Genomic DNA, 25,000 nt, shown 5'->3' with positions numbered 1-25,000 from the left:
TACAGCATCTGCTATTCCCAGGTGCTAACAGATAGTTTTTTTTATTAATCACTGCACTTCACATTTGAGCATGTCAGCTTGAAAGTAAATTAAAGTGATGCAAGAAAAGCTTACAGCACATGGTATTCCTAGGTAGGGTCCCACCTCAGTACTATCCAGGCACAAGCTTGCTTAGCTTCCAAGTTCAGATGAGATTGGAGGCGTGCTGAAGCTGGTATGGACGTAAACCTTAAACACTTACTCAAATTGCATAATCATAGAAAATATGATCAAAGACCAATCTGACCTTTTTTTTTATTAATCCCTGCACTTGACATTCTAGAATGTTATCTTGAAAGTAAATTAAAATGATGCAATAAAAGCTTACAACATCTGGTATTCGGAGGCACTAACAGACAGTTTTTTTATTAATCACTGCACTTCACATTCAAGCATGTCAGTTGGAGAGTAAATTAAAGTGATGCAATAAAAACTTACAGCATCTGCTATTCCCAGGTACTAATAGATTTCTATTTAATCTGTACACTTCACTTACAAGCATGTCAGTTGCATATTAAATTAAAGTGATGCAAGAAAAACTTACAGCATCTGCTATTCCCAGGTGCTAACAGATAGGTTTTTTTAATTAATCACTGCACTTCACATCCTAGCATGTCATCTTGAAAGTAAATTAATGTGATGCAAGAGAAGCTTACAGCAGCTCGTAGTCCAAGGTGCTAAAAGATAGTTTTTTGATGAATCACTGCACTTCACATTCAGGCATGTGAGTTGGAGAGTAAATGAAAGTGATGCAAAAAAAACTTACAGCAACTGCTATTCCCAGGTGCTAACAGATAGTTTTTTTTATTAATCACTGCACTTCACATTTGAGAATGTCAGCTTGAAAGTAAATTAAAGTGATGCAAGAAAAGCTTACAGCACATGGTATTCCTAGGTAGGGTCCCACCTCAGTACTATCCAGGCACAAGCTTGCTTAGCTTCCAAGTTCAGATGAGATTGGAGGCGTGCTGAAGCTGGTATGGCCGTAAACCTTAAACACTTACTCAAATTGCCTAATCATAGAAAATATGATCAAAGACCAATCTGACATTTTTTTTTTATTAATCCCTGCACTTGACATTCTAGAATGTTATCTTGAAAGCAAATTAAATGATGCAATAAAAGCTTACAACATCTGGTATTCGGAGGCACTAACAGACAGTTTTTTTATTAATCACTGCACTTCACATTCAAGCATGTCAGTTGGAGAGTAAATTAAAGTGATGCAATAAAAACTTACAGCATCTGCTATTCCCAGGTACTAATAGATTTCTATTTAATCTGTACACTTCACTTACAAGCATGTCAGTTGCATATTAAATTAAAGTGATGCAAGAAAAACTTACAGCATCTGCTATTCCCAGGTGCTAACAGATAGTTTTTTTTAATTAATCACTGCACTTCACATCCTAGCATGTCATCTTGAAAGTAAATTAATGTGATGCAAGAGAAGCTTACAGCAGCTCGTAGTCCAAGGTGCTAAAAGATAGTTTTTTGATGAATCACTGCACTTCACATTCAGGCATGTGAGTTGGAGAGTAAATGAAAGTGATGCAAAAAAAACTTACAGCAACTGCTATTCCCAGGTGCTAACAGATAGTTTTTTTTATTAATCACTGCACTTCACATTTGAGAATGTCAGCTTGAAAGTAAATTAAAGTGATGCAAGAAAAGCTTACAGCACATGGTATTCCTAGGTAGGGTCCCACCTCAGTACTATCCAGGCACAAGCTTGCTTAGCTTCCAAGTTCAGATGAGATTGGAGGCGTGCTGAAGCTGGTATGGCCGTAAACCTTAAACACTTACTCAAATTGCCTAATCATAGAAAATATGATCAAAGACCAATCTGACATTTTTTTTTTATTAATCCCTGCACTTGACATTCTAGAATGTTATCTTGAAAGCAAATTAAATGATGCAATAAAAGCTTACAACATCTGGTATTCGGAGGCACTAACAGACAGTTTTTTTATTAATCACTGCACTTCACATTCAAGCATGTCAGTTGGAGAGTAAATTAAAGTGATGCAATAAAAACTTACAGCATCTGCTATTCCCAGGTGCTAATAGATAGTTTGATTTAATTATTCACTGCACTTCAAATTTGAGCTTGATAGCTTGAACATAAATTTAAGGGATGCAATAAAATCTTACAGCACCTGCTATTCCCTGGTACTAATAGATTTCTATTTAATCTGTACACTTCACTTACAAGCATGTCATTTGCATATTAAATTAAAGTGATGCAAGAAAAACTTACAGCATCTGCTATTCCCAGGTGCTAACAGATAGTTTTTTTTAATTAATCACTGCACTTCACATCCTAGCATGTCATCTTGACAGTAAATTAATGTGATGCAAGAGAAGCTTACAGCAGTTCGTAGTCCCAGGTGCTAAAAGATAGTTTTTTGATGAATCACTGCACTTCACATTCAGGCATGTGAGTTGGAGAGTAAATGAAAGTGATGCAAAAAAAACTTACAGCATCTGCTATTCCCAGGTGCTAACAGATAGGTTTTTTATTAATCACTGCACTTCACATTTGAGCATGTCAGCTTGAAAGTAAATTAAAGTGATGCAAGAAAAGCTTACAGCACATGGTATTCCTAGGTAGGGTCCCACCTCAGTACTATCCAGGCACAAACTTGCTTAGCTTCCAAGTTCAGATGAGATTGGAGGCGTGCTGAAGCTGGTATGGACGTAAACCTTAAACACTTACTCAAATTGCATAATCATAGAAAATATGATCAAAGACCAATCTGACATTTTTTTTTATTAATCCCTGCACTTGACATTCTAGAATGTTATCTTGAAAGTAAATTAAAATGATGCAAAAAAAGCTTACAACATCTGGTATTCGGAGGCACTAACAGACAGTTTTTTTATTAATCACTGCACTTCACATTCAAGCATGTCAGTTGGAGAGTAAATTAAAGTGATGCAATAAAAACTTACAGCATCTGCTATTCCCAGGTACTAATAGATTTCTATTTAATCTGTACACTTCACTTACAAGCATGTCAGTTGCATATTAAATTAAAGTGATGCAAGAAAAACTTACAGCATCTGCTATTCCCAGGTGCTAACAGATAGTTTTTTTTAATTAATCACTGCACTTCACATCCTAGCATGTCATCTTGAAAGTAAATTAATGTGATGCAAGAGAAGCTTACAGCAGCTCGTAGTCCAAGGTGCTAAAAGATAGTTTTTTGATGAATCACTGCACTTCACATTCAGGCATGTGAGTTGGAGAGTAAATGAAAGTGATGCAAAAAAAACTTACAGCATCTGCTATTCCCAGGTGCTAACAGATAGTTTTTTTTATTAATCACTGCACTTCACATTTGAGCATGTCAGCTTGAAAGTAAATTAAAGTGATGCAAGAAAAGCTTACAGCACATGGTATTCCTAGGTAGGGTCCCACCTCAGTACTATCCAGGCACAAGCTTGCTTAGCTTCCAAGTTCAGATGAGATTGGAGGCGTGCTGAAGCTGGTATGGACGTAAACCTTAAACACTTACTCAAATTGCATAATCATAGAAAATATGATCAAAGACCAATCTGACCTTTTTTTTTATTAATCCCTGCACTTGACATTCTAGAATGTTATCTTGAAAGTAAATTAAAATGATGCAATAAAAGCTTACAACATCTGGTATTCGGAGGCACTAACAGACAGTTTTTTTATTAATCACTGCACTTCACATTCAAGCATGTCAGTTGGAGAGTAAATTAAAGTGATGCAATAAAAACTTACAGCATCTGCTATTCCCAGGTGCTAACAGATAGTTTGATTTAATTATTCACTGCACTTCAAATTTGAGCTTGATAGCTTGAACATAAATTTAAGGGATGCAATAAAATCTTACAGCACCTGCTATTCCCTGGTACTAATAGATTTCTATTTAATCTGTACACTTCACTTACAAGCATGTCAGTTGCATATTAAATTAAAGTGATGCAAGAAAAACTTACAGCATCTGCTATTCCCAGGTGCTAACAGATAGGTTTTTTTAATTAATCACTGCACTTCACATCCTAGCATGTCATCTTGAAAGTAAATTAAAGTGATGCAAGAGAAGCTTACAGCATCTCATAGTCCAAGGTGCTAAAAGATAGTTTTTTGATGAATCACTGCACTTCACATTCAGGCATGTGAGTTGGAGAGTAAATGAAAGTGATGCAAAAAAAACTTATAGCACCTGCTATTCCCAGGTGCTAACAGATAGTTTTTTTTTATTAATCACTGCACTTCACATTTGAGAATGTCAGCTTGAAAGTAAATTAAAGTGATGCAAGAAAAGCTTACAGCACATGGTATTCCTAGGTAGGGTCCCACCTCAGTACTATCCAGGCGCAAACTTGCTTAGCTTTCAAGTTCAGATGAGATTGGAGGCGTGCTGAAGCTGGTATGGACGTAAACCTTAAACACTTACTCAAATTGCATAATCATAGAAAATATGATCAAAGACCAATCTGAAATTTTTTTTATTAATCCCTGCACTTGACATTCTAGAATGTTATCTTGAAAGTAAATTAAAATGATGCAATAAAAGCTTACAACATCTGGTATTCGGAGGCACTAACAGACAGTTTTTTTATTAATCACTGCACTTCACATTCAAGCATGTCAGTTGGAGAGTAAATTAAAGTGATGCAATAAAAACTTACAGCATCTGCTATTCCCAGGTGCTAACAGATAGTTTGATTTAATTATTCACTGCACTTCAAATTTGAGCTTGATAGCTTGAACATAAATTTAAGGGATGCAATAAAATCTTACAGCACCTGCTATTCCCTGGTACTAGTAGATTTCTATTTAATCTGTACACTTTACTTACAAGCATGTCAGTTGCATATTAAATTAAAGTGATGCAAGAAAAACTTACAGCATCTGCTATTCCCAGGTGCTAACAGATAGGTTTTTTTAATTAATCTCTGCACTTCACATCCTAGCATGTCATCTTGAAAGTAAATTAAAGTGATGCAAGAGAAGCTTACAGCATCTCATAGTCCAAGGTGCTAAAAGATAGTTTTTTGATGAATCACTGCACTTCACATTCAGGCATGTGAGTTGGAGAGTAAATGAAAGTGATGCAAAAAAAACTTACAGCACCTGCTATTCCCAGGTGCTAACAGATAGTTTTTTTTATTAATCACTGCACTTCACATTTGAGAATGTCAGCTTGAAAGTAAATTAAAGTGATGCAAGAAAAGCTTACAGCACATGGTATTCCTAGGTAGGGTCCCACCTCAGTACTATCCAGGCACAAACTTGCTTAGCTTCCAAGTTCAAATGAGATTGGAGGCGTGCTGAAGCTGGTATGGACGTAAACCTTACACACTTACTCAAATTGCATAATCATAGAAAATATGATCAAAGACCAATCTGACATTTTTTTTTATTAATCCCTGCACTTGACATTCTAGAATGTTATCTTGAAAGTAAATTAAAATGATGCAATAAAAGCTTACAACATCTGGTATTCGGAGGCACTAACAGACAGTTTTTTTATTAATCACTGCACTTCACATTCAAGCATGTCAGTTGGAGAGTAAATTAAAGTGATGCAATAAAAACTTACAGCATCTGCTATTCCCAGGTGCTAACAGATAGTTTGATTTAATTATTCACTGCACTTCAAATTTGAGCTTGATAGCTTGAACATAAATTTAAGGGATGCAATAAAATCTTACAGCACCTGCTATTCCCTGGTACTAATAGATTTCTATTTAATCTGTACACTTCACTTACAAGCATGTCAGTTGCATATTAAATTAAAGTGATGCAAGAAAAATTTACAGCATCTGCTATTCCCAGGTGCTAACAGATAGGTTTTTTTAATTAATGACTGCACTTCACATCCTAGCATGTCATCTTGAAAGTAAATTAAAGTGATGCAAGAGAAGCTTACAGCATCTCATAGTCCAAGGTGCTAAAAGATAGTTTTTTGATGAATCACTGCACTTCACATTCAGGCATGTGAGTTGGAGAGTAAATGAAAGTGATGCAAAAAAAACTTACAGCACCTGCTATTCCCAGGTGCTAACAGATAGTTTTTTTTATTAATCACTGCACTTTACATTTGAGAATGTCAGCTTGAAAGTAAATTAAAGTGATGCAAGAAAAGCTTACAGCACATGGTATTCCTAGGTAGGGTCCCACCTCAGTACTATCCAGGCACAAGCTTGCTTAGCTTCCAAGTTCAGATGAGATTGGAGGCGTGCTGAAGCTGGTATGGACGTAAACCTTAAACACTTACTCAAATTGCATAATCATAGAAAATATGATCAAAGACCAATCTGACATTTTTTTTTATTAATCCCTGCACTTGACATTCTAGAATGTTATCTTGAAAGTAAATTAAAATCATGCAAAAAAAGCTTACAACATCTGGTATTCGGAGGCACTAACAGACAGTTTTTTTATTAATCACTGCACTTCACATTCAAGCATGTCAGTTGGAGAGTAAATTAAAGTGATGCAATAAAAACTTACAGCATCTGCTATTCCCAGGTGCTAACAGATAGTTTGATTTAATTATTCACTGCACTTCAAATTTGAGCTTGATAGCTTGAACATAAATTTAAGGGATGCAATAAAATCTTACAGCACCTGCTATTCCCTGGTACTAATAGATTTCTATTTAATCTGTACACTTCACTTACAAGCATGTCAGTTGCATATTAAATTAAAGTGATGCAAGAAAAACTTACAGCATCTGCTATTCCCAGGTGCTAACAGATAGGTTTTTTTAATTAATCACTGCACTTCACATCCTAGCATGTCATCTTGAAAGTAAATTAAAGTGATGCAAGAGAAGCTTACAGCATCTCATAGTCCAAGGTGCTAAAAGATAGTTTTTTGATGAATCACTGCACTTCACATTCAGGCATGTGAGTTGGAGAGTAAATGAAAGTGATGCAAAAAAAACTTACAGCACCTGCTATTCCCAGGTGCTAACAGATAGTTTTTTTTATTAATCACTGCACTTTACATTTGAGAATGTCAGCTTGAAAGTAAATTAAAGTGATGCAAGAAAAGCTTACAGCACATGGTATTCCTAGGTAGGGTCCCACCTCAGTACTATCCAGGCACAAGCTTGCTTAGCTTCCAAGTTCAGATGAGATTGGAGGCGTGCTGAAGCTGGTATGGACGTAAACCTTAAACACTTACTCAAATTGCATAATCATAGAAAATATGATCAAAGACCAATCTGAAATTTTTTTTTATTAATCCCTGCACTTGACATTCTAGAATGTTATCTTGAAAGTAAATTAAAATGATGCAAAAAAAGCTTACAACATCTGGTATTCGGAGGCACTAACAGACAGTTTTTTTATTAATCACTGCACTTCACATTCAAGCATGTCAGTTGGAGAGTAAATTAAAGTGATGCAATAAAAACTTACAGCATCTGCTATTCCCAGGTGCTAACAGATAGTTTGATTTAATTATTCACTGCACTTCAAATTTGAGCTTGATAGCTTGAACATAAATTTAAGGGATGCAATAAAATCTTACAGCACCTGCTATTCCCTGGTACTAATAGATTTCTATTTAATCTGTACACTTCACTTACAAGCATGTCAGTTGCATATTAAATTAAAGTGATGCAAGAAAAATTTACAGCTTCTGCTATTCCCAGGTGCTAACAGATAGGTTTTTTTAATTAATCACTGCACTTCACATCCTAGCATGTCATCTTGAAAGTAAATTAAAGTGATGCAAGAGAAGCTTACAGCAGCTCGTAGTCCAAGGTGCTAAAAGATAGTTTTTTGATGAATCACTGCACTTCACATTCAGGCATGTGAGTTGGAGAGTAAATGAAAGTGATGCAAAAAAAACTTACAGCATCTGCTATTCCCAGGTGCTAACAGATAGGTTTTTTATTAATCACTGCACTTCACATTTGAGCATGTCAGCTTGAAAGTAAATTAAAGTGATGCAAGAAAAGCTTACAGCACATGGTATTCCTAGGTAGGGTCCCACCTCAGTACTATCCAGGCACAAACTTGCTTAGCTTCCAAGTTCAGATGAGATTGGAGGCGTGCTGAAGCTGGCATGGACGTAAACCTTAAACACTTACTCAAATTGCATAATCATAGAAAATATGATCAAAGACCAATCTGACATTTTTTTTATTAATCCCTGCACTTGACATTCTAGAATGTTATCTTGAAAGTAAATTAAAATGATGCAATAAAAGCTTACAACATCTGGTATTCGGAGGCACTAACAGACAGTTTTTTTATTAATCACTGCACTTCACATTCAAGCATGTCAGTTGGAGAGTAAATTAAAGTGATGCAATAAAAACTTACAGCATCTGCTATTCCCAGGTGCTAACAGATAGTTTGATTTAATTATTCACTGCACTTCAAATTTGAGCTTGATAGCTTGAACATAAATTTAAGGGATGCAATAAAATCTTACAGCACCTGCTATTCCCTGGTACTAATAGATTTCTATTTAATCTGTACACTTCACTTACAAGCATGTCAGTTGCATATTAAATTAAAGTGATGCAAGAAAAATTTACAGCTTCTGCTATTCCCAGGTGCTAACAGATAGGTTTTTTTAATTAATCACTGCACTTCACATCCTAGCATGTCATCTTGAAAGTAAATTAAAGTGATGCAAGAGAAGCTTACAGCATCTCATAGTCCAAGGTGCTAAAAGATAGTTTTTTGATGAATCACTGCACTTCACATTCAGGCATGTGAGTTGGAGAGTAAATGAAAGTGATGCAAAAAAAACTTACAGCACCTGCTATTCCCAGGTGCTAACAGATAGTTTTTTTTATTAATCACTGCACTTTACATTTGAGAATGTCAGCTTGAAAGTAAATTAAAGTGATGCAAGAAAAGCTTACAGCACATGGTATTCCTAGGTAGGGTCCCACCTCAGTACTATCCAGGCACAAGCTTGCTTAGCTTCCAAGTTCAGATGAGATTGGAGGCGTGCTGAAGCTGGTATGGAAGTAAGCCTTAAACACTTACTCAAATTGCATAATCATAGAAAATATGATCAAAGACCAATCTGACATTTTTTTTTATTAATCCCTGCACTTGACATTCTAGAATGTTATCTTGAAAGTAAATTAAAATGATGCAAAAAAAGCTTACAACATCTGGTATTCGGAGGCACTAACAGACAGTTTTTTTATTAATCACTGCACTTCACATTCAAGCATGTCAGTTGGAGAGTAAATTAAAGTGATGCAATAAAAACTTACAGCATCTGCTATTCCCAGGTGCTAACAGATAGTTTGATTTAATTATTCACTGCACTTCAAATTTGAGCTTGATAGCTTGAACATAAATTTAAGGGATGCAATAAAATCTTACAGCACCTGCTATTCCCTGGTACTAATAGATTTCTATTTAATCTGTACACTTCACTTACAAGCATGTCAGTTGCATATTAAATTAAAGTGATGCAAGAAAAATTTACAGCTTCTGCTATTCCCAGGTGCTAACAGATAGGTTTTTTTAATTAATCACTGCACTTCACATCCTAGCATGTCATCTTGAAAGTAAATTAAAGTGATGCAAGAGAAGCTTACAGCAGCTCGTAGTCCAAGGTGCTAAAAGATAGTTTTTTGATGAATCACTGCACTTCACATTCAGGCATGTGAGTTGGAGAGTAAATGAAAGTGATGCAAAAAAAACTTACAGCATCTGCTATTCCCAGGTGCTAACAGATAGGTTTTTTATTAATCACTGCACTTCACATTTGAGCATGTCAGCTTGAAAGTAAATTAAAGTGATGCAAGAAAAGCTTACAGCACATGGTATTCCTAGGTAGGGTCCCACCTCAGTAATATCCAGGCACAAGCTTGCTTAGCTTCCAAGTTCAGATGAGATTGGAGGCGTGCTGAAGCTGGTATGGAAGTAAGCCTTAAACACTTACTCAAATTGCATAATCATAGAAAATATGATCAAAGACCAATCTGACATTTTTTTTTATTAATCCCTGCACTTGACATTCTAGAATGTTATCTTGAAAGTAAATTAAAATGATGCAAAAAAAGCTTACAACATCTGGTATTCGGAGGCACTAACAGACAGTTTTTTTATTAATCACTGCACTTCACATTCAAGCATGTCAGTTGGAGAGTAAATTAAAGTGATGCAATAAAAACTTACAGCATCTGCTATTCCCAGGTGCTAACAGATAGTTTGATTTAATTATTCACTGCACTTCAAATTTGAGCTTGATAGCTTGAACATAAATTTAAGGGATGCAATAAAATCTTACAGCACCTGCTATTCCCTGGTACTAATAGATTTCTATTTAATCTGTACACTTCACTTACAAGCATGTCAGTTGCATATTAAATTAAAGTGATGCAAGAAAAATTTACAGCTTCTGCTATTCCCAGGTGCTAACAGATAGGTTTTTTTAATTAATCACTGCACTTCACATCCTAGCATGTCATCTTGAAAGTAAATTAAAGTGATGCAAGAGAAGCTTACAGCAGCTCGTAGTCCAAGGTGCTAAAAGATAGTTTTTTGATGAATCACTGCACTTCACATTCAGGCATGTGAGTTGGAGAGTAAATGAAAGTGATGCAAAAAAAACTTACAGCATCTGCTATTCCCAGGTGCTAACAGATAGGTTTTTTATTAATCACTGCACTTCACATTTGAGCATGTCAGCTTGAAAGTAAATTAAAGTGATGCAAGAAAAGCTTACAGCACATGGTATTCCTAGGTAGGGTCCCACCTCAGTACTATCCAGGCACAAACTTGCTTAGCTTCCAAGTTCAGATGAGATTGGAGGCGTGCTGAAGCTGGCATGGACGTAAACCTTAAACACTTACTCAAATTGCATAATCATAGAAAATATGATCAAAGACCAATCTGACATTTTTTTTATTAATCCCTGCACTTGACATTCTAGAATGTTATCTTGAAAGTAAATTAAAATGATGCAATAAAAGCTTACAACATCTGGTATTCGGAGGCACTAACAGACAGTTTTTTTATTAATCACTGCACTTCACATTCAAGCATGTCAGTTGGAGAGTAAATTAAAGTGATGCAATAAAAACTTACAGCATCTGCTATTCCCAGGTGCTAACAGATAATTTGATTTAATTATTCACTGCACTTCAAATTTGAGCTTGATAGCTTGAACATAAATTTAAGGGATGCAATAAAATCTTACAGCACCTGCTATTCCCTGGTACTAATAGATTTCTATATAATCTGTACACTTCACTTACAAGCATGTCAGTTGCATATTAAATTAAAGTGATGCAAGAAAAACTTACAGCATCTGCTATTCCCAGGTGCTAACAGATAGGTTTTTTTAATTAATCACTGCACTTCACATCCTAGCATGTCATCTTGAAAGTAAATTAAAGTGATGCAAGAGAAGCTTACAGCATCTCATAGTCCAAGGTGCTAAAAGATAGTTTTTTGATGAATCACTGCACTTCACATTCAGGCATGTGAGTTGGAGAGTAAATGAAAGTGATGCAAAAAAAACTTACAGCAACTGCTATTCCCAGGTGCTAACAGATAGTTTTTTTTATTAATCACTGCACTTCACATTTGAGAATGTCAGCTTGAAAGTAAATTAAAGTGATGCAAGAAAAGCTTACAGCACATGGTATTCCTAGGTAGGGTCCCACCTCAGTACTATCCAGGCACAAGCTTGCTTAGCTTCCAAGTTCAGATGAGATTGGAGGCGTGCTGAAGCTGGTATGGACGTAAACCTTAAACACTTACTCAAATTGCATAATCATAGAAAATATGATCAAAGACCAATCTGACATTTTTTTTTATTAATCCCTGCACTTGACATTCTAGAATGTTATCTTGAAAGTAAATTAAAATGATGCAAAAAAAGCTTACAACATCTGGTATTCGGAGGCACTAACAGACAGTTTTTTTATTAATCACTGCACTTCACATTCAAGCATGTCAGTTGGAGAGTAAATTAAAGTGATGCAATAAAAACTTACAGCATCTGCTATTCCCAGGTGCTAACAGATAGTTTGATTTAATTATTCACTGCACTTCAAATTTGAGCTTGATAGCTTGAACATAAATTTAAGGGATGCAATAAAATCTTACAGCACCTGCTATTCCCTGGTACTAATAGATTTCTATTTAATCTGTACACTTCACTTACAAGCATGTCAGTTGCATATTAAATTAAAGTGATGCAAGAAAAATTTACAGCTTCTGCTATTCCCAGGTGCTAACAGATAGGTTTTTTTAATTAATCACTGCACTTCACATCCTAGCATGTCATCTTGAAAGTAAATTAATGTGATGCAAGAGAAGCTTACAGCAGTTCGTAGTCCAAGGTGCTAAAAGATAGTTTTTTGATGAATCACTGCACTTCACATTCAGGCATGTGAGTTGGAGAGTAAATGAAAGTGATGCAAAAAAAACTTACAGCATCTGCTATTCCCAGGTGCTAACAGATAGGTTTTTTATTAATCACTGCACTTCACATTTGAGCATGTCAGCTTGAAAGTAAATTAAAGTGATGCAAGAAAAGCTTACAGCACATGGTATTCCTAGGTAGGGTCCCACCTCAGTACTATCCAGGCACAAACTTGCTTAGCTTCCAAGTTCAGATGAGATTGGAGGCGTGCTGAAGCTGGTATGGCCGTAAACCTTAAACACTTACTCAAATTGCCTAATCATAGAAAATATGATCAAAGACCAATCTGACATTTTTTTTTATTAATCCCTGCACTTGACATTCTAGAATGTTATCTTGAAAGTAAATTAAAATGATGCAATAAAAGCTTACAACATCTGGTATTCGGAGGCACTAACAGACAGTTTTTTTATTAATCACTGCACTTCACATTCAAGCATGTCAGTTGGAGAGTAAATTAAAGTGATGCAATAAAAACTTACAGCATCTGCTATTCCCAGGTGCTAACAGATAGTTTGATTTAATTATTCACTGCACTTCAAATTTGAGCTTGATAGCTTGAACATAAATTTAAGGGATGCAATAAAATCTTACAGCACCTGCTATTCCCTGGTACTAATAGATTTCTATTTAATCTGTACACTTCACTTACAAGCATGTCAGTTGCATATTAAATTAAAGTGATGCAAGAAAAACTTACAGCATCTGCTATTCCCAGGTGCTAACAGATAGGTTTTTTTAATTAATCACTGCACTTCACATCCTAGCATGTCATCTTGAAAGTAAATTAATGTGATGCAAGAGAAGCTTACAGCAGTTCATAGTCCAAGGTGCTAAAAGATAGTTTTTTGATGAATCACTGCACTTCACATTCAGGCATGTGAGTTGGAGAGTAAATGAAAGTGATGCAAAAAAAAGTTACAGCATCTGCTATTCCCAGGTGCTAACAGATAGGTTTTTTATTAATCACTGCACTTCACATTTGAGCATGTCAGCTTGAAAGTAAATTAAAGTGATGCAAGAAAAGCTTACAGCACATGGTATTCCTAGGTAGGGTCCCACCTCAGTACTATCCAGGCACAAACTTGCTTAGCTTCCAAGTTCAGATGAGATTGGAGGCGTGCTGAAGCTGGTATGGCCGTAAACCTTAAACACTTACTCAAATTGCCTAATCATAGAAAATATGATCAAAGACCAATCTGACATTTTTTTTTATTAATCCCTGCACTTGACATTCTAGAATGTTATCTTGAAAGTAAATTAAAATGATGCAATAAAAGCTTACAACATCTGTTATTCGGAGGCACTAACAGACAGTTTTTTTATTAATCACTGCACTTCACATTCAAGCATGTCAGTTGGAGAGTAAATTAAAGTGATGCAATAAAAACTTACAGCATCTGCTATTCCCAGGTGCTAACAGATAGTTTGATTTAATTATTCACTGCACTTCAAATTTGAGCTTGATAGCTTGAACATAAATTTAAGGGATGCAATAAAATCTTACAGCACCTGCTATTCCCTGGTACTAATAGATTTCTATTTAATCTGTACACTTCACTTACAAGCATGTCAGTTGCATATTAAATTAAAGTGATGCAAGAAAAACTTACAGCATCTGCTATTCCCAGGTGCTAACAGATAGGTTTTTTTAATTAATCACTGCACTTCACATCCTAGCATGTCATCTTGAAAGTAAATTAAAGTGATGCAAGAGAAGCTTACAGCATCTCATAGTCCAAGGTGCTAAAAGATAGTTTTTTGATGAATCACTGCACTTCACATTCAGGCATGTGAGTTGGAGAGTAAATGAAAGTGATGCAAAAAAAACTTACAGCACCTGCTATTCCCAGGTGCTAACAGATAGTTTTTTTTATTAATCACTGCACTTCACATTTGAGCATGTCAGCTTGAAAGTAAATTAAAGTGATGCAAGAAAAGCTTACAGCACATGGTATTCCTAGGTAGGGTCCCACCTCAGTACTATCCAGGCACAAGCTTGCTTAGCTTCCAAGTTCAGATGAGATTGGAGGCGTGCTGAAGCTGGTATGGACGTAAACCTTAAACACTTACTCAAATTGCATAATCATAGAAAATATGATCAAAGACCAATCTGACATTTTTTTTATTAATCCCTGCACTTGACATTCTAGAATGTTATCTTGAAAGTAAATTAAAATGATGCAAAAAAAGCTTACAACATCTGGTATTCGGAGGCACTAACAGACAGTTTTTTTATTAATCACTGCACTTCACATTCAAGCATGTCAGTTGGAGAGTAAATTAAAGTGATGCAATAAAAACTTACAGCATCTGCTATTCCCAGGTGCTAACAGATAGTTTGATTTAATTATTCACTGCACTTCAAATTTGAGCTTGATAGCTTGAACATAAATTTAAGGGATGCAATAAAATCTTACAGCACCTGCTATTCCCTGGTACTAATAGATTTCTATTTAATCTGTACACTTCACTTACAAGCATGTCAGTTGCATATTAAATTAAAGTGATGCAAGAAAAACTTACAGCATCTGCTATTCCCAGGTGCTAACAGATAGTTTTTTTTAATTAATCACTGCACTTCACATCCTAGCATGTCATCTTGAAAGTAAATTAATGTGATGCAAGAGAAGCTTACAGCAGTTCGTAGTCCAAGGTGCTAAAAGATAGTTTTTTGATGAATCACTGCACTTCACATTCAGGCATGTGAGGTGGAGAGTAAATGAAAGTGATGCAAAAAAAACTTACAGCATCTGCTATTCCCAGGTGCTAACAGATAGGTTTTTTATTAATCACTGCACTTCACATTTGAGCATGTCAGCTTGAAAGTAAATTAAAGTGATGCAAGAAAAGCTTACAGCACATGGTATTCCTAGGTAGGGTCCCACCTCAGTACTATCCAGGCACAAACTTGCTTAGCTTCCAAGTTCAGATGAGATTGGAGGCGTGCTGAAGCTGGTATGGCCGTAAACCTTAAACACTTACTCAAATTGCCTAATCATAGAAAATATGATCAAAGACCAATCTGACATTTTTTTTTATTAATCCCTGCACTTGACATTCTAGAATGTTATCTTGAAAGTAAATTAAAATGATGCAATAAAAGCTTACAACATCTGGTATTCGGAGGCACTAACAGACAGTTTTTTTATTAATCACTGCACTTCACATTCAAGCATGTCAGTTGGAGAGTAAATTAAAGTGATGCAATAAAAACTTACAGCATCTGCTATTCCCAGGTGCTAACAGATAGTTTGATTTAATTATTCACTGCACTTCAAATTTGAGCTTGATAGCTTGAACATAAATTTAAGGGATGCAATAAAATCTTACAGCACCTGCTATTCCCTGGTACTAATAGATTTCTATTTAATCTGTACACTTCACTTACAAGCATGTCAGTTGCATATTAAATTAAAGTGATGCAAGAAAAACTTACAGCATCTGCTATTCCCAGGTGCTAACAGTTAGGTTTTTTTAATTAATCACTGCACTTCACATCCTAGCATGTCATCTTGAAAGTAAATTAATGTGATGCAAGAGAAGCTTACAGCATCTCATAGTCCAAGGTGCTAAAAGATAGTTTTTTGATGAATCACTGCACTTCACATTCAGGCATGTGAGTTGGAGAGTAAATGAAAGTGATGCAAAAAAAACTTACAGCACCTGCTATTCCCAGGTGCTAACAGATAGTTTTTTTTATTAATCACTGCACTTTACATTTGAGAATGTCAGCTTGAAAGTAAATTAAAGTGATGCAAGAAAAGCTTACAGCACATGGTATTCCTAGGTAGGGTCCCACCTCAGTACTATCCAGGCACAAACTTGCTTAGCTTCCAAGTTCAGATGAGATTGGAGGCGTGCTGAAGCTGGTATGGCCGTAAACCTTAAACACTTACTCAAATTGCCTAATCATAGAAAATATGATCAAAGACCAATCTGACATTTTTTTTTATTAATCCCTGCACTTGACATTCTAGAATGTTATCTTGAAAGTAAATTAAAATGATGCAATAAAAGCTTACAACATCTGGTATTCGGAGGCACTAACAGACAGTTTTTTTATTAATCACTGCACTTCACATTCAGGCATGTGAGTTGGAGAGTAAATGAAAGTGATGCAAAAAAAACTTACAGCAACTGCTATTCCCAGGTGCTAACAGATAGTTTTTTTTATTAATCACTGCACTTCACATTTGAGAATGTCAGCTTGAAAGTAAATTAAAGTGATGCAAGAAAAGCTTACAGCACATGGTATTCCTAGGTAGGGTCCCACCTCAGTACTATCCAGGCACAAACTTGCTTAGCTTCCAAGTTCAGATGAGATTGGAGGCGTGCTGAAGCTGGTATGGACGTAAACCTTACACACTTACTCAAATTGCATAATCATAGAAAATATGATCAAAGACCAATCTGACATTTTTTTTTATTAATCCCTGCACTTGACATTCTAGAATGTTATCTTGAAAGTAAATTAAAATGATGCAATAAAAGCTTACAACATCTGGTATTCGGAGGCACTAACAGACAGTTTTTTTATTAATCACTGCACTTCACATTCAAGCATGTCAGTTGGAGAGTAAATTAAAGTGATGCAATAAAAACTTACAGCATCTGCTATTCCCAGGTGCTAACAGATAGTTTGATTTAATTATTCACTGCACTTCAAATTTGAGCTTGATAGCTTGAACATAAATTTAAGGGATGCAATAAAATCTTACAGCACCTGCTATTCCCTGGTACTAATAGATTTCTATTTAATCTGTACACTTCACTTACAAGCATGTCAGTTGCATATTAAATTAAAGTGATGCAAGAAAAACTTACAGCATCTGCTATTCCCAGGTGCTAACAGTTAGGTTTTTTTAATTAATCACTGCACTTCACATCCTAGCATGTCATCTTGAAAGTAAATTAATGTGATGCAAGAGAAGCTTACAGCATCTCATAGTCCAAGGTGCTAAAAGATAGTTTTTTGATGAATCACTGCACTTCACATTCAGGCATGTGAGTTGGAGAGTAAATGAAAGTGATGCAAAAAAAACTTACAGCACCTGCTATTCCCAGGTGCTAACAGATAGTTTTTTTTATTAATCACTGCACTTTACATTTGAGAATGTCAGCTTGAAAGTAAATTAAAGTGATGCAAGAAAAGCTTACAGCACATGGTATTCCTAGGTAGGGTCCCACCTCAGTACTATCCAGGCACAAACTTGCTTAGCTTCCAAGTTCAGATGAGATTGGAGGCGTGCTGAAGCTGGTATGGCCGTAAACCTTAAACACTTACTCAAATTGCCTAATCATAGAAAATATGATCAAAGACCAATCTGACATTTTTTTTTATTAATCCCTGCACTTGACATTCTAGAATGTTATCTTGAAAGTAAATTAAAATGATGCAATAAAAGCTTACAACATCTGGTATTCGGAGGCACTAACAGACAGTTTTTTTATTAATCACTGCACTTCACATTCAGGCATGTGAGTTGGAGAGTAAATGAAAGTGATGCAAAAAAAACTTACAGCAACTGCTATTCCCAGGTGCTAACAGATAGTTTTTTTTATTAATCACTGCACTTCACATTTGAGAATGTCAGCTTGAAAGTAAATTAAAGTGATGCAAGAAAAGCTTACAGCACATGGTATTCCTAGGTAGGGTCCCACCTCAGTACTATCCAGGCACAAACTTGCTTAGCTTCCAAGTTCAGATGAGATTGGAGGCGTGCTGAAGCTGGCATGGACGTAAACCTTAAACACTTACTCAAATTGCATAATCATAGAAAATATGATCAAAGACCAATCTGACATTTTTTTTATTAATCCCTGCACTTGACATTCTAGAATGTTATCTTGAAAGTAAATTAAAATGATGCAATAAAAGCTTACAACATCTGGTATTCGGAGGCACTAACAGACAGTTTTTTTATTAATCACTGCACTTCACATTCAAGCATGTCAGTTGGAGAGTAAATTAAAGTGATGCAATAAAAACTTACAGCATCTGCTATTCCCAGGTGCTAACAGATAGTTTGATTTAATTATTCACTGCACTTCAAATTTGAGCTTGATAGCTTGAACATAAATTTAAGGGATGCAATAAAATCTTACAGCACCTGCTATTCCCTGGTACTAATAGATTTCTATTTAATCTGTACACTTCACTTACAAGCATGTCAGTTGCATATTAAATTAAAGTGATGCAAGAAAAACTTACAGCATCTGCTATTCCCAGGTGCTAACAGATAGGTTTTTTTAATTAATCACTGCACTTCACATCCTAGCATGTCATCTTGAAAGTAAATTAAAGTGATGCAAGAGAAGCTTACAGCATCTCATAGTCCAAGGTGCTAAAAGATAGTTTTTTGATGAATCACTGCACTTCACATTCAGGCATGCGAGTTGGAGAGTAAATGAAAGTGATGCAAAAAAAACTTACAGCAACTGCTATTCCCAGGTGCTAACAGATAGTTTTTTTTATTAATCACTGCACTTCACATTTGAGAATGTCAGCTTGAAAGTAAATTAAAGTGATGCAAGAAAAGCTTACAGCACATGGTATTCCTAGGTAGGGTCCCACCTCAGTACTATCCAGGCACAAACTTGCTTAGCTTCCAAGTTCAGATGAGATTGGAGGCGTGCTGAAGCTGGCATGGACGTAAACCTTAAACACTTACTCAAATTGCATAATCATAGAAAATATGATCAAAGACCAATCTGACATTTTTTTTATTAATCCCTGCACTTGACATTCTAGAATGTTATCTTGAAAGTAAATTAAAATGATGCAATAAAAGCTTACAACATCTGGTATTCGGAGGCACTAACAGACAGTTTTTTTATTAATCACTGCACTTCACATTCAAGCATGTCAGTTGGAGAGTAAATTAAAGTGATGCAATAAAAACTTACAGCATCTGCTATTCCCAGGTGCTAACAGATAGTTTGATTTAATTATTCACTGCACTTCAAATTTGAGCTTGATAGCTTGAACATAAATTTAAGGGATGCAATAAAATCTTACAGCACCTGCTATTCCCTGGTACTAATAGATTTCTATTTAATCTGTACACTTCACTTACAAGCATGTCAGTTGCATATTAAATTAAAGTGATGCAAGAAAAACTTACAGCATCTGCTATTCCCAGGTGCTAACAGATAGGTTTTTTTAATTAATCACTGCACTTCACATCCTAGCATGTCATCTTGAAAGTAAATTAAAGTGATGCAAGAGAAGCTTACAGCATCTCATAGTCCAAGGTGCTAAAAGATAGTTTTTTGATGAATCACTGCACTTCACATTCAGGCATGCGAGTTGGAGAGTAAATGAAAGTGATGCAAAAAAAACTTACAGCAACTGCTATTCCCAGGTGCTAACAGATAGTTTTTTTTATTAATCACTGCACTTCACATTTGAGAATGTCAGCTTGAAAGTAAATTAAAGTGATGCAAGAAAAGCTTACAGCACATGGTATTCCTAGGTAGGGTCCCACCTCAGTACTATCCAGGCACAAACTTGCTTAGCTTCCAAGTTCAGATGAGATTGGAGGCGTGCTGAAGCTGGCATGGACGTAAACCTTAAACACTTACTCAAATTGCATAATCATAGAAAATATGATCAAAGACCAATCTGACATTTTTTTTATTAATCCCTGCACTTGACATTCTAGAATGTTATCTTGAAAGTAAATTAAAATGATGCAATAAAAGCTTACAACATCTGGTATTCGGAGGCACTAACAGACAGTTTTTTTATTAATCACTGCACTTCACATTCAAGCATGTCAGTTGGAGAGTAAATTAAAGTGATGCAATAAAAACTTACAGCATCTGCTATTCCCAGGTGCTAACAGATAGTTTGATTTAATTATTCACTGCACTTCAAATTTGAGCTTGATAGCTTGAACATAAATTTAAGGGATGCAATAAAATCTTACAGAACCTGCTATTCCCTGGTACTAATAGATTTCTATTTAAGCTGTACACTTCACTTACAAGCATGTCAGTTGCATATTAAATTAAAGTGATGCAAGAAAAACTTACAGCATCTGCTATTCCCAGGTGCTAACAGATAGGTTTTTTTAATTAATCACTGTACTTCACATCCTAGCATGTCATCTTGAAAGTAAATTAAAGTGATGCAAGAGAAGCTTACAGCATCTCATAGTCCAAGGTGCTAAAAGATAGTTTTTTGATGAATCACTGCACTTCACATTCAGGCATGTGAGTTGGAGCGTAAATGAAAGTGATGCAAAAAAAACTTACAGCACCTGCTATTCCCAGGTGCTAACAGATAGTTTTTTTTATTAATCACTGCACTTCACATTTGAGAATGTCAGCTTGAAAGTAAATTAAAGTGATGCAAGAAAAGCTTACAGCACATGGTATTCCTAGGTAGGGTCCCACCTCAGTACTATCCAGGCACAAACTTGCTTAGCTTCCAAGTTCAGATGAGATTGGAGGCGTGCTGAAGCTGGTATGGACGTAAACCTTACACACTTACTCAAATTGCATAATCATAGAAAATATGATCAAAGACCAATCTGACATTTTTTTTTATTAATCCCTGCACTTGACATTCTAGAATGTTATCTTGAAAGTAAACTAAATGATGCAATAAAAGCTTACAACATCTGGTATTCGGAGGCACTAACAGACAGTTTTTTTATTAATCACTGCACTTCACATTCAAGCATGTCAGTTGGAGAGTAAACTAAAGTGATGCAATAAAAACTTACAGCATCTGCTATTCCCAGGTGCTAACAGATAGTTTGATTTAATTATTCACTGCACTTCAAATTTGAGCTTGATAGCTTGAACATAAATTTAAGGGATGCAATAAAATCTTACAGCACCTGCTATTCCCTGGTACTAATAGATTTCTATTTAATCTGTACACTTCACTTACAAGCATGTCAGTTGCATATTAAATTAAAGTGATGCAAAAAAAACTTACAGCACCTGCTATTCCCAGGTGCTAACAGATAGTTTTTTTTATTAATCACTGCACTTCACATTTGAGAATGTCAGCTTGAAAGTAAATTAAAGTGATGCAAGAAAAGCTTACAGCACATGGTATTCCTAGGTAGGGTCCCACCTCAGTACTATCCAGGCACAAACTTGCTTAGCTTCCAAGTTCAGATGAGATTGGAGGCGTGCTGAAGCTGGTATGGACGTAAACCTTACACACTTACTCAAATTGCATAATCATAGAAAATATGATCAAAGACCAATCTGACATTTTTTTTTATTAATCCCTGCACTTGACATTCTAGAATGTTATCTTGAAAGTAAATTAAAATGATGCAATAAAAGCTTACAACATCTGGTATTCGGAGGCACTAACAGACAGTTTTTTTATTAATCACTGCACTTCACATTCAAGCATGTCAGTTGGAGAGTAAATTAAAGTGATGCAATAAAAACTTACAGCATCTGCTATTCCCAGGTGCTAACAGATAGTTTGATTTAATTATTCACTGCACTTCAAATTTGAGCTTGATAGCTTGAACATAAATTTAAGGGATGCAATAAAATCTTACAGCACCTGCTATTCCCTGGTACTAATAGATTTCTATTTAATCTGTACACTTCACTTACAAGCATGTCAGTTGCATATTAAATTAAAGTGATGCAAGAAAAACTTACAGCATCTGCTATTCCCAGGTGCTAACAGATAGGTTTTTTTAATTAATCACTGCACTTCACATCCTAGCATGTCATCTTGAAAGTAAATTAAAGTGATGCAAGAGAAGCTTACAGCATCTCATAGTCCAAGGTGCTAAAAGATAGTTTTTTGATGAATCACTGCACTTCACATTCAGGCATGCGAGTTGGAGAGTAAATGAAAGTGATGCAAAAAAAACTTACAGCAACTGCTATTCCCAGGTGCTAACAGATAGTTTTTTTTATTAATCACTGCACTTCACATTTGAGAATGTCAGCTTGAAAGTAAATTAAAGTGATGCAAGAAAAGCTTACAGCACATGGTATTCCTAGGTAGGGTCCCACCTCAGTACTATCCAGGCACAAACTTGCTTAGCTTCCAAGTTCAGATGAGATTGGAGGCGTGCTGAAGCTGGCATGGACGTAAACCTTAAACACTTACTCAAATTGCATAATCATAGAAAATATGATCAAAGACCAATCTGACATTTTTTTTATTAATCCCTGCACTTGACATTCTAGAATGTTATCTTGAAAGTAAATTAAAATGATGCAATAAAAGCTTACAACATCTGGTATTCGGAGGCACTAACAGACAGTTTTTTTATTAATCACTGCACTTCACATTCAAGCATGTCAGTTGGAGAGTAAATTAAAGTGATGCAATAAAAACTTACAGCATCTGCTATTCCCAGGTGCTAACAGATAGTTTGATTTAATTATTCACTGCACTTCAAATTTGAGCTTGATAGCTTGAACATAAATTTAAGGGATGCAATAAAATCTTACAGCACCTGCTATTCCCTGGTACTAATAGATTTCTATTTAATCTGTACACTTCACTTACAAGCATGTCAGTTGCATATTAAATTAAAGTGATGCAAGAAAAACTTACAGCATCTGCTATTCCCAGGTGCTAACAGATAGGTTTTTTTAATTAATCACTGCACTTCACATCCTAGCATGTCATCTTGAAAGTAAATTAAAGTGATGCAAGAGAAGCTTACAGCATCTCATAGTCCAAGGTGCTAAAAGATAGTTTTTTGATGAATCACTGCACTTCACATTCAGGCATGCGAGTTGGAGAGTAAATGAAAGTGATGCAAAAAAAACTTACAGCAACTGCTATTCCCAGGTGCTAACAGATAGTTTTTTTTATTAATCACTGCACTTCACATTTGAGAATGTCAGCTTGAAAGTAAATTAAAGTGATGCAAGAAAAGCTTACAGCACATGGTATTCCTAGGTAGGGTCCCACCTCAGTACTATCCAGGCACAAACTTGCTTAGCTTCCAAGTTCAGATGAGATTGGAGGCGTGCTGAAGCTGGCATGGACGTAAACCTTAAACACTTACTCAAATTGCATAATCATAGAAAATATGATCAAAGACCAATCTGACATTTTTTTTATTAATCCCTGCACTTGACATTCTAGAATGTTATCTTGAAAGTAAATTAAAATGATGCAATAAAAGCTTACAACATCTGGTATTCGGAGGCACTAACAGACAGTTTTTTTATTAATCACTGCACTTCACATTCAAGCATGTCAGTTGGAGAGTAAATTAAAGTGATGCAATAAAAACTTACAGCATCTGCTATTCCCAGGTGCTAACAGATAGTTTGATTTAATTATTCACTGCACTTCAAATTTGAGCTTGATAGCTTGAACATAAATTTAAGGGATGCAATAAAATCTTACAGCACCTGCTATTCCCTGGTACTAATAGATTTCTATTTAATCTGTACACTTCACTTACAAGCATGTCAGTTGCATATTAAATTAAAGTGATGCAAGAAAAACTTACAGCATCTGCTATTCCCAGGTGCTAACAGATAGGTTTTTTTAATTAATCACTGCACTTCACATCCTAGCATGTCATCTTGAAAGTAAATTAAAGTGATGCAAGAGAAGCTTACAGCATCTCATAGTCCAAGGTGCTAAAAGATAGTTTTTTGATGAATCACTGCACTTCACATTCAGGCATGCGAGTTGGAGAGTAAATGAAAGTGATGCAAAAAAAACTTACAGCAACTGCTATTCCCAGGTGCTAACAGATAGTTTTTTTTATTAATCACTGCACTTCACATTTGAGAATGTCAGCTTGAAAGTAAATTAAAGTGATGCAAGAAAAGCTTACAGCACATGGTATTCCTAGGTAGGGTCCCACCTCAGTACTATCCAGGCACAAACTTGCTTAGCTTCCAAGTTCAGATGAGATTGGAGGCGTGCTGAAGCTGGCATGGACGTAAACCTTAAACACTTACTCAAATTGCATAATCATAGAAAATATGATCAAAGACCAATCTGACATTTTTTTTATTAATCCCTGCACTTGACATTCTAGAATGTTATCTTGAAAGTAAATTAAAATGATGCAATAAAAGCTTACAACATCTGGTATTCGGAGGCACTAACAGACAGTTTTTTTATTAATCACTGCACTTCACATTCAAGCATGTCAGTTGGAGAGTAAATTAAAGTGATGCAATAAAAACTTACAGCATCTGCTATTCCCAGGTGCTAACAGATAGTTTGATTTAATTATTCACTGCACTTCAAATTTGAGCTTGATAGCTTGAACATAAATTTAAGGGATGCAATAAAATCTTACAGCACCTGCTATTCCCTGGTACTAATAGATTTCTATTTAATCTGTACACTTCACTTACAAGCATGTCATTTGCATATTAAATTAAAGTGATGCAAGAAAAACTTACAGCATCTGCTATTCCCAGGTGCTAACAGATAGTTTTTTTTAATTAATCACTGCACTTCACATCCTAGCATGTCATCTTGAAAGTAAATTAATGTGATGCAAGAGAAGCTTACAGCAGTTCGTAGTCCAAGGTGCTAAAAGATAGTTTTTTGATGAATCACTGCACTTC

General features: G+C 35.6%; 19 pseudogenes; all 19 read right to left on the bottom strand.

Annotated features, from left to right (window-relative positions):
• Positions 1–107: 107 nt before the first annotated feature.
• LOC145645569 (5S ribosomal RNA) lies at positions 108–228 on the bottom strand (annotated as a pseudogene).
• Positions 229–909: 681 nt separating this feature from the next.
• Positions 910–1,030, bottom strand: LOC145644679 (5S ribosomal RNA; annotated as a pseudogene).
• Positions 1,031–1,711: 681 nt separating this feature from the next.
• On the bottom strand, positions 1,712–1,832 carry LOC145644678 (5S ribosomal RNA; annotated as a pseudogene).
• Positions 1,833–2,624: 792 nt separating this feature from the next.
• Positions 2,625–2,745, bottom strand: LOC145646098 (5S ribosomal RNA; annotated as a pseudogene).
• A 681-nt stretch (positions 2,746–3,426) lies between these two features.
• Positions 3,427–3,547, bottom strand: LOC145645568 (5S ribosomal RNA; annotated as a pseudogene).
• Positions 3,548–5,254: 1,707 nt separating this feature from the next.
• LOC145646234 (5S ribosomal RNA) lies at positions 5,255–5,375 on the bottom strand (annotated as a pseudogene).
• A 793-nt stretch (positions 5,376–6,168) lies between these two features.
• Positions 6,169–6,289, bottom strand: LOC145645567 (5S ribosomal RNA; annotated as a pseudogene).
• A 793-nt stretch (positions 6,290–7,082) lies between these two features.
• LOC145645566 (5S ribosomal RNA) lies at positions 7,083–7,203 on the bottom strand (annotated as a pseudogene).
• Positions 7,204–8,908: 1,705 nt separating this feature from the next.
• Positions 8,909–9,029, bottom strand: LOC145645976 (5S ribosomal RNA; annotated as a pseudogene).
• A 2,618-nt stretch (positions 9,030–11,647) lies between these two features.
• Positions 11,648–11,768, bottom strand: LOC145645565 (5S ribosomal RNA; annotated as a pseudogene).
• A 792-nt stretch (positions 11,769–12,560) lies between these two features.
• On the bottom strand, positions 12,561–12,681 carry LOC145645251 (5S ribosomal RNA; annotated as a pseudogene).
• Positions 12,682–13,473: 792 nt separating this feature from the next.
• On the bottom strand, positions 13,474–13,594 carry LOC145645250 (5S ribosomal RNA; annotated as a pseudogene).
• Positions 13,595–14,387: 793 nt separating this feature from the next.
• LOC145645564 (5S ribosomal RNA) lies at positions 14,388–14,508 on the bottom strand (annotated as a pseudogene).
• Positions 14,509–15,299: 791 nt separating this feature from the next.
• On the bottom strand, positions 15,300–15,420 carry LOC145645249 (5S ribosomal RNA; annotated as a pseudogene).
• Positions 15,421–16,213: 793 nt separating this feature from the next.
• LOC145645247 (5S ribosomal RNA) lies at positions 16,214–16,334 on the bottom strand (annotated as a pseudogene).
• A 353-nt stretch (positions 16,335–16,687) lies between these two features.
• LOC145646097 (5S ribosomal RNA) lies at positions 16,688–16,808 on the bottom strand (annotated as a pseudogene).
• A 793-nt stretch (positions 16,809–17,601) lies between these two features.
• Positions 17,602–17,722, bottom strand: LOC145645246 (5S ribosomal RNA; annotated as a pseudogene).
• A 3,092-nt stretch (positions 17,723–20,814) lies between these two features.
• On the bottom strand, positions 20,815–20,935 carry LOC145646096 (5S ribosomal RNA; annotated as a pseudogene).
• A 570-nt stretch (positions 20,936–21,505) lies between these two features.
• Positions 21,506–21,626, bottom strand: LOC145646094 (5S ribosomal RNA; annotated as a pseudogene).
• Between the last annotated feature and the right edge of the window lie 3,374 nt (positions 21,627–25,000).

This window comes from Electrophorus electricus, chromosome 13 (genome assembly GCF_041902795.1).
Source record: "Electrophorus electricus isolate QZ-2024a chromosome 13, ASM4190279v1, whole genome shotgun sequence".
Lineage (NCBI taxonomy): Eukaryota > Metazoa > Chordata > Actinopteri > Gymnotiformes > Gymnotidae > Electrophorus > Electrophorus electricus.
Note: the sequence above shows the minus strand (reverse complement) of the source record. Positions and strands in the feature narration are given on the sequence as shown.